Source organism: Triticum aestivum, chromosome 4B (assembly GCF_018294505.1).
Source record: "Triticum aestivum cultivar Chinese Spring chromosome 4B, IWGSC CS RefSeq v2.1, whole genome shotgun sequence".
NCBI classification, from domain to species: Eukaryota; Viridiplantae; Streptophyta; class Magnoliopsida; order Poales; family Poaceae; genus Triticum; species Triticum aestivum.
In genome coordinates, this window is record NC_057804.1 from 441,240,216 (window position 1) to 441,252,567 (window position 12,352).

Genomic DNA, 12,352 nt, shown 5'->3' on the forward strand with positions numbered 1-12,352 from the left:
ATACCTTTCCTAAATGGTGTTCTCATATTTCTATATGAATGCTAATCCTTTTGATCATTGAGGTTGTCATGTTAATTCTTTTCCAACCGGCGTGCTTCTCTTCAAGTGGATCCTATCATTTCAACATCCTCAAGATCATTTCCAAGTTTTCTCAACGGTGTTTGTTTCGTTCATCCCAAGTTGTCTTTGTTTTCCCCACCCTCCCACCCTTTTTCTTCAAGGACTCAGATTTCTTAATCGGGTATCCATTTTATTGATGGGAAGTCTCTCCATTCTTTTTCGTCAATGTTCTTATCCGGTGATTCTCAGGAAGATACTAACAGATCTTTGAGTTCATCATTTTTCATTCTTTTCTTCTCCGGTGGATTTACCTCAAGCTTTCAGTGTTGATCATATCCTTATCCTCGTTCAAATGCTATCCCATGTTGGTGTATCCCTTAATCATTCAATTCTCGCTATTCCTTCGTTCTCAAGTGTTAAATATATCTCAGAAGGCCCATCTATCCATTCTCAATCCGCCCAAATTATTTCGAGGTTGTTACCTTATTCAAGCCATTTAATTCAACCGGTGCAATCCCCCCTTTTCAATCAATCATTCAACGGTGTTTTCCTTTTGAGTGGGCCCTAACCCACAGGTCTTTTCCCAGGATCTTACCTGACTCTCCTAATTTTCCCGGAGCCATTCCCAAATTCTTTGGAAGTTTGACGTAAGAATGAATTATCATCAGTCAAATGTCTTTCTCCAAGATCTTTCAAATTCTTTCGTTGTTGGTTCAACTTTTCTAATTTTCATCCCGGAGTATCTCAACAATTCATGGTGGTGTTTCTCGTTGTCATTCTCGAATTTTGAAGACCGAAGAAGAGTTCCTCTTAAATCCTTACCCGTTCTTCCGGAGATTCATGGTTCTAGCTTTATACCATCATCTCATAATTGCTTTCGATTGTGAGAATTCTTTTCACCCATCCGGAGCATTTCATGAGTTGTTTCCATTTCTTTCCTCCAAAAGCCATCATGTCATAATTATTCATTCTTAGCTTTCAGCTATCATTCTCCAAATCTTACCGGTGCATCGTTCAAATATCCTCTAATCAGTTCATGATCTCTTCGTTCTCTTGTATCTAAATCCCCTCAAGTATCTTCATTCGTTTTCCAATTCTTCTCGGTGAATTGTACCTTTGCTACTTTCTTTTTCAATTATTACGGTGGTTCGTTCAAGATTTCACTTCCTTTGTTATCATATCAAATATTCGTTGTTTCCAAATCCCACCGGTGGTTCCATCAATAGCTTCTCAAGTTTACGCTATATCTCTCTTAATTCTTTCTACGAGAATAAGTAGTATAAATCCGTTGCTTGTCATCAATTTAAATTGGTGAAGGATAGGCATGACATTATTCTTATTCTTGTTTCATCCAAGTGATTAATTCTTTTCTTCCAGAGATTGTACATGATGAAGTAATTCTTGGCTTCTTGTTGTTCATCTTTTCTTTCTGGAGTTCCAAGTTCTCTCGGTTATATCATCACGAAGCTCCTTCTAAATCATCGCAAGGCTTCACCTTGTGTTTTCAACTTCTCTTTCTTTCTATCATCCTTTTATTACCGGAGTTCTTCATGGAGGCTCTACATGATAGTTCGTCAAGGATTCTTTTCATTCTTCAATTGTTCTTCAAGATTTCTCTCGAGGTTATGATCAGCTAAGCTATACTCAAAACTAAACATGGTGCTCAACACATGTTTTGTTTTGAGGAGTTCAAGTATTCTTCTTCTTGCATTTCAAAGTGCAATTCTTCCTACCTTATCTTTTGAGATGGTGTTATGTCACTCTTGACAATTTTCCATTCTTGTTTCATGATTCATATGTTGTCAAGAATGAGGTATTTTAAATCCATCAATCTCTTCGTTGGAGTTATCTTGGTATAGATTTCACCTAAAACTTTCCCTAAGGAATGTTGTATCATGGTGCTTATCAATGATCCAAGTTTTCTCCTATCCTCTTGGCAAAAGAAGTTTTCATCTCTTCGTTGATCTCAAGCAAGCAATTGTTTCCGTTAGTGGCCGGTTGTTACCTCATAATTTTGAGATGTTTTCCATAAGCCCACTACAAGCTTATTCGTTTCGTTGTTAGTTTCCAACAACTCCGCTCTAACATTCTTGGAAGGGTGCTTTCCATGTTCTTTGGTGGCAGAAGTTGACATTTCCTTCTCCATTCTGTTATTCCAATGATCTATCTTCTATTCTTTATTCCGAAGGCATTGTGATGTTGCTCTTTTCACTCATCATCTCGAATTGTGAGGATCATGTTCTTTTCGTGCTTATCCATTTAACCAGAGTGTTATGTTCTCTGCTAAGTTCTTTGCATCTTATCAAGTCTCGCATCTCTTTTCAACCGGAGTTCTGTCCGAATTTGATCTTCCTTGTTCCTTGTTTATCTCGTTTCAACTAGAGCGGTTTCAATTCCTTCTTGTCCATTGTACTCGTCATTCATCGCTTTGCATCCTTCAAGGTTCACATGGTGTTCCTCGTTTCTATTTTCTACCGCAGTGCTCTCTATTGTGTTCAACTCCATTGTGTTCTTTCTTTCAAGTTTTCAACCTCTCAAGGTTCTTTGGTTTCACTCTTTGTCGAAGAAGCAACTTAGTTTTACCCCCTCTCTTGCTCTTCCGCTTCCCTCCGGTGCCATCCTAGATCTCGGGACGAGATCCTCTTGTAGTGGTGGAGTGTTGTAACTAGGGATGAAAATGGAGTGGAAAGTTTCTGCTTTTCCGGAGGAAAAATGGAAATGGAGAGGAAATATGAAAATGCAAATGGAAATTTGCAAAACGGAAATGGAAATGGAATTTTTTACGCAGAAACGGAAACAAAAACAGAATGGTGTTTTCCGGTGGAACACACATGGAAACGGAACTTTCCGTTTCTGTTAATATGGAATTTTCGTTTCTACTATTGGCCCAGGACTGCTTTGTAGCTCAACTACCAAACAACATGCAATGACACGATGAGTAGAATGAGCAAAATGTATCATTTGAGTTCCAACTTTTACTACCACACACATACACAGTATATGGAATTGTCATGTACTACTACAATACAACCCTGTGTTACCAGCGGAGCCATATTATTTTGTAGCCATGTTAACAATTCCATCAATTTGTTTGTTTTTTTGTCTATATTTCTCCATGATTCAAGGGGGCTTTAAGTTCCGGTTAACACACAGATTTGTTTCCGTGTCCGCTCTGTATTCACTCCGTGTTTTTTCCGGTAGTATTTGTTTTCTTATTCATTTCCGGGGTTTCTGTATTTGTTTCCGCTTCTGCAAAAAAATATGAAAACAAATATGGTAGCACCCAGTTCCATCCGTTTTCGTGCCATTTTCATCCCTAGTTGTAACGCCCCAAGACCGGAGCTTCAGATGCCTTCCAGGGTTTTTCGAGACTCGTTGTGTGATTTTGTTTTGTTCGTGCATTCATCTCTGCATCATGTGCATTGCATCATGTCATCATGCCATCATGCCATTTAATTTTTAAAACTCAGCTAAATAAATTGTATGGATTTTTTCGATCCATTTAAATCGAGGGAATTCACTTGTGATTTCTCTTTATAACATATTAAAGCCTCTCAATATTATTAGGGAGCTATATTAAATATTTCTTTATTCGGAATCACCCATAAACACACTTGCAAAATAATTTCGTTTCTTTTCTGCTTCAAGTTTGGTCTCCAACCTTGCCCTGTAATTATTACATCATTTTCCGGAGCTCCACCAAAAATCCGAACATTTTTGGACACTTCAAAAACCAAGTGCTAGTTCAAACCCATTTGAATTAAATTCAAATGAGTTTGAATTTAAATCTTTCAATCATGGCCTTTCTATTTTACTTGGATCAAGCTCATTGTTATGAGTCCGGGAAAATTATTCCCTTGCGCATTTTCTTTCCCTAACCCCCTCTTCATTTTCGTTCTCTCTAATGCTTTCTGTTAGAAATATAAGAGAGAGGGAGAAGAGAACCCAGCAGGCCATCCAGGCTTTTTCTCCAGCTCCCCCGCATGGGCCAAGGCTCCTCCGCCGGCCTCCCTACGCCCACCTAGGCCCAGCCGAGCCCCGCTCCTAACCCTAGCCCCGAAGGCCAGCCCAGCCTCTCTCCCTCGACTCCCTCCAGCGCCGCTGCAACGCCCGATCCCATCTCCTTCCTCTCGCTCGAACCCACCGCCTCTCGATCCCTTTTCCCCTTCGTTCTCCTCCTGGCGCCGCCACTCACAGGGAGAGAGAGGAGCAGAGCCCTCGCGCCGCCCCTCCCCTATGCTTCTCCCGCTGCAACCTCTGCCATGCCGGCGACCCCTCTGACCGCCTTGCCGCCTTCCCCACACCCCTTCTCCTCCCCGACTTATCCTCGCCCGCCTCCTCATCTACCCGGCGTCGCCTCCTCGCCAGCTCCTCCGCCGGATGTCGCCTCTGTCAGAGCCGGCAGCAACAACAACTGCAACTTCCCCGATGCCATCTCGTGCTCGCCTTCGACCCGATTCGTCGCCGCAGCCATCCTTCGCGCCTCCACGCGGTTCCCCTCGCCGCACCTCTCCGAGCAGGAGCTCCGCCTCCCCTGCTCCGTGCCAACCGGTGCCGAGCGCCGCTCCTCCAGGCCTCCTTGCACCCATCCGCCCTGCTAGCGTTGCTTAGCTTCGGCCCCGACCTCCGTCTCGCAACAGCAGTGTTGCCTGCTGCTGCTTCGCCCGTGCTGGTGACCCCTCGGGCCGCCGTGTTGCCATTCGCTGGAGATCGCGTCGTCTTCTTGCCTCCTCTGCCGAGTGTGGAATTCGCCAAGTGCCGTCTCCGGGATGTGCATTTTTTCTGTCAAGTCCGACTACATGGGTACGACTACATCCAAGGTGGATTTCGTCAAGTACCCCTTTGGATCGCCAAATACATCTACGACCGTGTACCACTACTTCCTCTACCGAAGACCCCGGACATCTACGAAACGAACGCGTACGACTACCGTTGCAAAGATCGCAAGTACCTCTACCGCCACGAGAACGACTACTTCCCACGACGACCCGTGAACGACTACTTCCTTCGCCGAACCCGAACCGCTCCGAAACACACGCTTCGAAGGTATAACCACCGAGATGACCGACCGTGATTGAATGCATGTGTTGTATGAGATGTACCATATGTTTGCACCGTGTCCGAATTGTCACTCGTTTCCATGCCACTATCCCGTGGGAACCCGGTAGTCGGGAGCACCCCACCATCTCTAGCATGTTCCGTACATCCGCACGTCTCCTTTTGCACCGGTATCTCCGTGAGCTACCGAAACCGATATGTTGCCGTGGCATCATTTTCGGATATGTTGCCGTGGCACCATTTCTGTTTCGCCGTCGTGGCTCCCTTTTCATTCCGCCATGGCGACTAATGCTTCATATCATGCTCATGTTAACATTTTCATAAAAATTGCATAAAACTTGTGCATGTCATTCGCATCATGATAACAATATTTAAATGCTTAAAATTGTGTTTGCATTAAACTACTAAATGTCATATGGGGATTTCCGGAATGGTTGTTTGTTGGTTCTGGCCTCATTTAAACTTGCCTAAATAGGTGGTTTGCTCATGCTTCACCCCTTGCCATGTTTAATAACATTTAATATTGTTGGGTACATAACCGAGAGAGAACTAAATAATTCTTGTGGTGTTCCGTCAATATGCAACTCGTTGCATATTGAGCTCCACTTAACTTGTAGTTTTGTTTGTTGCACTTTGCCATGCCATGCCTCATTAAACCGGACATGCATCATACTTGTTTGTGCATCATGCCATGATTATGCTTGTGTGTTTACCATGTTGTTTGCTTCTTTCCGGTTTGCTTCTCTCATTAGCTTCGGTTTCGTTCTGGAGTTGTGAGGATTTGTTCGACTATGTCCGTTTGTCTTCTTCATGGACTCGTTCTTCTTCCTATCGGGATTTCAGGCAAGATGACCATCACCCTCGATATCACTTCTATCTTTGCTTGCTAGTTGCTCCGTTCTATCGCTATGTTGCGCTGCCTATCACTTGTTTACCATGCCTCCCATATTGCCATGTCAGCCTCTAACCTTTTCACCCTTCCTAGCAAACCATTGCTTGGCTATGTTACCGCTTTGCTCAGCCCCTCTTATAGCATTGTTAGTTGCAGGTGAATTTGAAGATTGCTCCATGATGGACAGGATTATGTTGGGATATCACAATATCTCTTATTTAATTAATGCATCTATATACTTGGTAAAGGGTGGAAGACTCGGCCTTATGCCTGGTGTTTTGTTCCACTCTTGCCGCCCTAGTTTCCGTCATACCGGTGTTATGTTCCCGGATTTTACGTTCCTTACGCGGTTGGGTGATTTATGGGACCCCCTTGACAGTTCGCTTTGAATAAAACTCCTCCAGCAAGGCCCAACCTTGTCATCTTTATTTTAACCCCCCCGGGTCAGTGCTCCTTCGAGTGTTGGTCCGAACTGAGTAGACTGCGGGGCCACCTCGGGGAAACTTGAGGGCTGGTTTTACTCGTAGGATGTCTCATCCGGTGTGCCCTGAGAACGAGATATGTGCAGCTCCTATCGGGATTTGTCGGCACATCGGGCGGCTTTGCTGGTCTTGTTTTACCGTTGTCGAAATGTCTTGCGAACCGGGATTCCGAGGTTGATCGGGTCTTCCAGGGAGAAGGTATATCCTTCGTTGACCGTGAGAGCTTAGATGGGAGCACAACGAAGATATTGGTCGTTGCTATGTTTCGTTTCATGTTGATCAGTAGTGGAGCCCAGTTGGGATGATCAGGGATCTAGCAGTTGGGTTATCTTCTTTTCTTTTGGCTTCGTCCGTAGTCGGACTATATGTGTGTACTCTGAATGATGTATGATTTATTATATGTTCATTGTGTGAAGTGGCGATTGTAAGCCAACTCTTTATCCCATTCTTGTTCATTACATGGGATTGTGTGAAGATGACCCTTCTTGCGACAAAACCACAATGCGGTTATGCCTCTAAGTCGTGCTTCGACACGTGGGAGATATAGCCGCATCATGGGTGTGACAACTATGTGGCAGCTGAAGATGAGGCTACTTCCAAGAAGGTAGTTGTCGGTGTCAAAACCGGCGGATCTCGGGTAGGGGGTCCCGAACTGTGCGTCTAGGCGGATGGTAACAGGAGACAAGGGACACGATGTTTTACCCAGGTTCGGGCCCTCTTGATGGAGGTAAAACCCTACGTCCTGCTTGATTGATATTGATGATGTGGGTATTACAAGAGTGGATCTACCACGAGATCAAGGAGGCTAAACCCTAGAAGCTAGCCTATGGTATGATTGTTATTATTGTTGTTGTGTCCTATGGACTAAAACCATCCGGTTTATATAGACACTGGAGAGGGCTAGTGTTACACAGAGTCAGTTACAATGGTAGGAGATCTACATATCCGTATCGCCAAGCTTGCCTTCCACGCCAAGGAAAGTCCCATCCGAAAACGGGACGAAGTATTCAATCTTGCATCTTCATAGTCTTGGAGTCCGGCCGATGATGATAGTTCAGCTATCCGGACACCCCCTAGTCCAGGACTCCCTCAGTAGCCCCTGAACTAGGATTCAATGACGACGAGTCCGGCGCGCATATTGTCTTCGGCATTGCAAGGCAGGTTCCTCCTCCGAATAATTTGTAGAAGATTGTGAACACCAGGATAGTGTCCGACTCTGCAAAATAAATTCCACATTCCACCATAGAGAGAATAATATTAACACAAGTTCAATCTGCTGACGTATTTCGTGGCATGACGTCACACCACAACCAAGCCTTCACTTGAATCGTTTTTATTATACCATCTCAGCGCGTTTAGCGAAGCGGTTTCCTTGGCATGTCTTGTCGAAGCAGAGATCGTGTTCCCCTTATTCCGGGATTCCCATCAATACGGACGTGGGTAACCCAACCGCGCCATTGATTGTGGCGCTTGGGAGAAAAGCGAGTTTTATCAGGCCGGTGGGGACGCATAGCTTCGTCCACCCATATATATGGGGATAAGGATCCACCGTTTTACCTACGCCTTCTTCCTCCTTTGCTTATCCATCTCCGCGCACTCGAGCTCCAGTGCCCAAGCCCGCACATCTCACCTCAACCTTCTCCAACTATGTCTGGAGCGGGAGGAAAGTGGATGGCCTCCTCCGTTACGGAGGGGCACATCAAGAAGCTGCGCAGCGCCAGATATCTGTCCAGCAACATCGCGCACCGGCTCCCCGACGAGGGGCAGCCCATCCCCACCCCTAGGCCCCATGAGAGGGTGGTATTCCTTCCCCATTTCCTCCGCGGACTGGGCTTCCCACTTCACTCCTTTGTCCGAGGGCTCATGTTCTACTACGGCCTGGATTTCCATGATCTGGCCCCGAATTTCATCCTCAACATCTCGGTGTTTATCGTCGTGTGCGAGGCTTTCCTTTGCATCCAGCCCCACTTTGGCTTGTGGCTCAAGACCTTCAATGTCAAGCCGAAGGTTGTGAAGGGCAGCCAAGCGGAGTGCGGAGGCGCCATGGTGGGTAAGATACCCAACGTTACTTGGCTCGAGGGCGCCTTCGTGGAAACCATCAAGGGGTGGCAATCGGGGTGGTTCTACATCACTGAGCCGCGTGACCCTAAATGGGCAGCGGCCCCTGAATTCAGCTCTGGCATCCCCACACGGCTCACCTCCTGTAAAGAGAGTGTCCTGACTTGGGGCGATTCGGAGGAGCTGACCGGACTCCAAGCCTGCATCCAAAAGCTGGTGAACAAGAAGCTCAAGCTTGTCAACGTAGTCTAGGTCATGCTCATCTGCCGGATTCTCCCGTGCCAACAATGGGCCTTCAAGTTGTGGGAGTTCGATCCGGCCCATCACCAAACCTTGAGCGGGCTCTTCGACACAAGGTACGAAGATGCCTGGAAGGTGATGTTCAAGGGTGCCGAGGCTCCCGCATCCGCTACCGAAGACCGCGGATTCAGCTGGCTGCGCTAGGCTAGCGAGGTAAGCGATTCTACCCTTTACGAGACACTTGTTTTTCATAGTTTGACTCTATGTGGGATCTAAACTCCCTCTCCTTTGACAGGACTGGCTGAAGAAGGCCGAGCAGACTAACTGTCCGGCCCCCTTGCCAGAAGACCCAGCGGATGCCCGTTTAACGGGGCTGCTGGTTCCGGCACCCCACGTGGTGCCGGAGAAGAAGGCCAAAAAGGAGGCCACGGGCACTCGAAAGAGTTCCCGTTTTCAGGTGTCCGATGACTCCGAGGCGGACTCCTCCCCCGAGGACGAGGAGGAGAAGAAGAAGGCCTCTCCCCCAGCAGGGGGAGGGAAGAAAAGGAGGGCCTCCCCAACGAGGGAGGCCGAAGGGTCCAAGAAGGGAAGAACTCTTCCCACGGACTGTTCCGCCAACGCCAGTGACGACGATGAGGATTGGCCTCCAAGGGCCAAGCCCCTGGAGAGATCGTAAGTATCTGGACTCCCGAATGACTTCATGATTTTTCTATTTGCCACAAGGTGTCTTTCTAACGCCGCATACAACCCTGCAGTCCGCTGTCACGCCAATATGCGACCCTATCCAAAAGGAACTCGAAGGTCCCACCAAGGATAGACCCGCATATTGAAACGCTTTTGCAAGGTGGATATCATTACATCAACATTACATAATAGATGGGGATACATACACAAGGCATACAATGCCAGACGAATACAACATCACAATACATAAGATCAACATCCGACTACGGATGAATCACAAACAGAAACTCAAATGGCATCCACCCTGCTAGCCCAGGCTGCCGACCTGGAACCTATCCCCTGATCGAAGAAGCAGAAGAAGAACTCAACGCAAGCAAGCATCGCTCTCGCGTCATGACCATCGCATAACCTGTACCTGCAACTGTTGTTGTAGTAAACTGTGAGCCACGAGGACTCAGCAATCCCATTACCATGGGTATCAAGACTAGCAAAGCTTAAAGGGAAAGGAAGGGGTAAAGTGGTGAGGCTGCAGCGGCGGCTAAGCATAATATGATGGCTAACATACTCAAAGAAGAGCGAGAAGAGAACAAGCGGAACGGTCGTCAACTAGTAATGATCAAGAAGTGATCCTGAACTCCTACTTACGTCAAACATAACCCAGAAACCGTGTTCACTTCCCGGACTCCGCCGAGAAGAGACCATCACAGCTACACACGCGGTTGATGCGTTTTATTTCGGATCTGGTGTCAAGTTATCTACAACCGGACATTAACAAATTCCCATCTGCCTATAACCGCAGGCACGGCTTTCGAAAGATTATACCCTGCAGGGGTGTCCCAACTTAGCCCATGACAAGCTCTCGCGATCAACGAAGGAATAGACCTTCTCCCAGGAAGACCCGATCAGACTCGGAATCCCGGTTTACAAGACATTTCGACAATGGTAAAACAAGACCAGCAAAGCCGCCTGATGCGCCGACAATCCCGATAGGAGCTGCACATATCTCATTCTCAGGGCAACACCGGATAAGTCAAGCTACGAGTAAAACCAGCCCTCGAGTTGCCCCGAGGTGGCCCCGCAGGTTGCTCGGTTCGGACCAACACTTAGACAAGCACTGGCCCGGGGGGGCTAAAATAAAGATGACCCTCGGGGTGGCTGACCCAAGGGAAAGGGATAGGTGGTGGTGAGGCAAATGGTAAAACCAAGGTTGGGCCTTGCTGGAGGAGTTTTATTCAAAGCGAACTGTCAAGGGGGTCCCATAAATCACCCGACCGCGTAAGGAACGCAAAATCCGGGAACATAACACTGGTATGACGGAAACTAGGGCGGCAAGAGTAGAACAAAACACCAGGCAAAAGGCCGAGTCTTCCACCCTTTACCAAGTATATAGATGCATTAATAATAATATAGGAGATATTGTGATATCCCAACCAAAATCCTGTCCACCATGGAGAAATCTTCAACTTCACCTGCAACTAACAACGCTATAAGAGGGGCTGAGCAAAAGCGGTAACATAGCCAAACAATGGTTTGCATAGGAAAGGTGTCAAAGGTTAGAGGTTCATGGCAATATGGGATGGCTTGATAAACAGGTGATAGGTAGCGCAGCATAGCGATAGAACGAAGCAACTATCATAGCAATGATAGTAGTGAGATCCAGGGTAGCGGTCATCTTGCCTGAAATCCTGCTAGGAAGAAGAATGAGTCCATGAAGAAGATGAACGGGAGTAGTCGAACGAATCCTCACAATCCCAACGTTACCGGAACTATCAAGAAGAAGCAATACCGGAAAGAAGCAAACAACATGGCAAACACACAAGCATAATCATGGCATGATGCACAATCAAGTATGATGCATGTCCGGTTTAATGAGGCATGGCATGGCAAAGTGCAACAAACAATACTACAAGTTAAGTGGAGCTCAATATGCAACGAGTTGCATATTGACGAAACACCACATGACTTATTTAGTCCTCTCTCGTTTAGGTACACAACAATATTAAATGTTGTTCAACATGGCAAGAGGTGAGGCATAAGTAAACTAACTATTTAGGCAAGTTTAAATGAGGCCGGAACAACGAACAACAATTCCGGAAAAATCCCCATATGCATATTTTAGATTTGGTACTGTTCTGTCCTAAACACAATTTTAATGTTGTTAAATAGGAAAAAGAAGTGCAACATGTTAAACTAGGCATTTTTCCACCCCATTTACATATAAAGTTTGTTTAAACCGAGCTACGGTTATTTAGTTATGAAATAAATCATTTTAACATGTGATTTATGCAAATTAATGCAAACATCAATTTTAAATATTTTTAACAGGGATGAAAGTTGTACAATGTTAAAGAACATGAAAAACTGAGCAAGATGCATATATGACATGTTTCATTTGGATGGATGGATATTTAGTTATGAGCATTTTAAAATGATGGCATTTCGGTAAATATGCATGCACTGAAAAATGCTAAAATACACAGAGTGGGGAAAAATATGCACGGGCCAGAAGCATTAGAGTGCAGCGGCCCAGAAGTGGAATCGGGCCCAAGTGTGCGTGTGTGCAAAAGAAAAGAAAAACAGGGCAAAACTGGGGCGCCTGGGACTCAAACCCGCAACCTCTCAATTGAAAACCCAGGGCACTAGCCACTGCGCTAGAATGGTGTTTGTGATACAAAGGGAGATCGGCTTTTGAAATATTGAAAGGCAGGAGCCTTCTTCTTTACAGATCACAGAAAAACTGTGTGACGACGCCGGCGAGAACGATGGCGATCATCGCGATCACGGACCAACGGCAAGGGTGCGGAAATAGGTGGGGGTGCTAGTGCGTGTGCGCAGGCGCGAAGCAACAACGGGTGCAGCACGAGCTCGACGTTTCGGT